Here is a 1015-nt window from a genome sequence, read left to right as displayed (position 1 = left end):
TCATTCCTAAATTTTAAAGCATCGTGCATTAAAAATAGGTTTATTTTATAAATATTAAAGTTGTTTATAGTTAGGCATAAGTGAGATTAGGTGTTTATAGGTTCTGTTGGCGATTATTTGTATTTGTAGTACGTGGGTGAAGCATTTACAGCGTTGTGGTTCGAACTAAAGTCGTCAGTGAAGCACTTGTTCCGGAAGTGTTCGAACGTCAGCAGTTGTGAGTCGTGTGTAAACCGTTTTTCATTAATATGGGCTTTTATATCATTAAGGGTCCCGGTAGTACAGTCGGCTTCGTTCTCGACGCACAATCGAGAATTCGATTGAAACCGGGTTCGAATCCCGGACGGAACAGAAATAGTTGGCGCATCTTCCATCAGCGACCACGGGGACGTGAACCAGTGTAGAGACCTGCACAGAGAATTAATTTCTTCATCAAGACTCAAATTTTTACCTCGTACCGTCGGATTATAGTAAGGAACTGGGGGCAGAGGCATTTTACGATACGTTAGGTTAGGTTAGGTTAGGTTGATTAGGTAAGGTAAGGTTAGGTTAGGTCAGGTTAGGTTAAGTCAGGTTAGGTTCGGTTAGGTTAGGTTAGGTTAGGTTAGGTAGATGTTATTATCTGATGACGAACTGTCTTGGTCATAGCCTGACTTCCCTCCTCTAAGCCAGAGGGCGCAAGCTTAGAACCCCGGCCAGAAAATGATCAGTGGAAGGGTTGCAAGCTGTCTATTGGTGGGCATATGTACTAGCCAGCTGTGGGAGGGAGGGCTGGGAAGGAGTGAGGGTTGTAAATATAGGGATAATACAGCAGTTGGGAGCGAGCCTTCGGAGCGTGGTTCAGGCACCCGGCGGGGTGATTACTGATCGTCACAGTCACACCAGACTTCTTCATGCTGTTGGTCTCTTCATGGTGGTGGTGAGGTTGTGTTTAGGAGAATATTGTCGGAAAACACTTCTGCTGCTGCTCCTCCTGCTGCTGCCGATATTGCTGTGCTTCCTCCTCCTGCTGCTG

The sequence above is a fragment of the Procambarus clarkii genome, chromosome 80 (assembly GCF_040958095.1).
Source record: "Procambarus clarkii isolate CNS0578487 chromosome 80, FALCON_Pclarkii_2.0, whole genome shotgun sequence".
NCBI classification, from domain to species: Eukaryota; Metazoa; Arthropoda; class Malacostraca; order Decapoda; family Cambaridae; genus Procambarus; species Procambarus clarkii.
Note: the sequence above shows the minus strand (reverse complement) of the source record.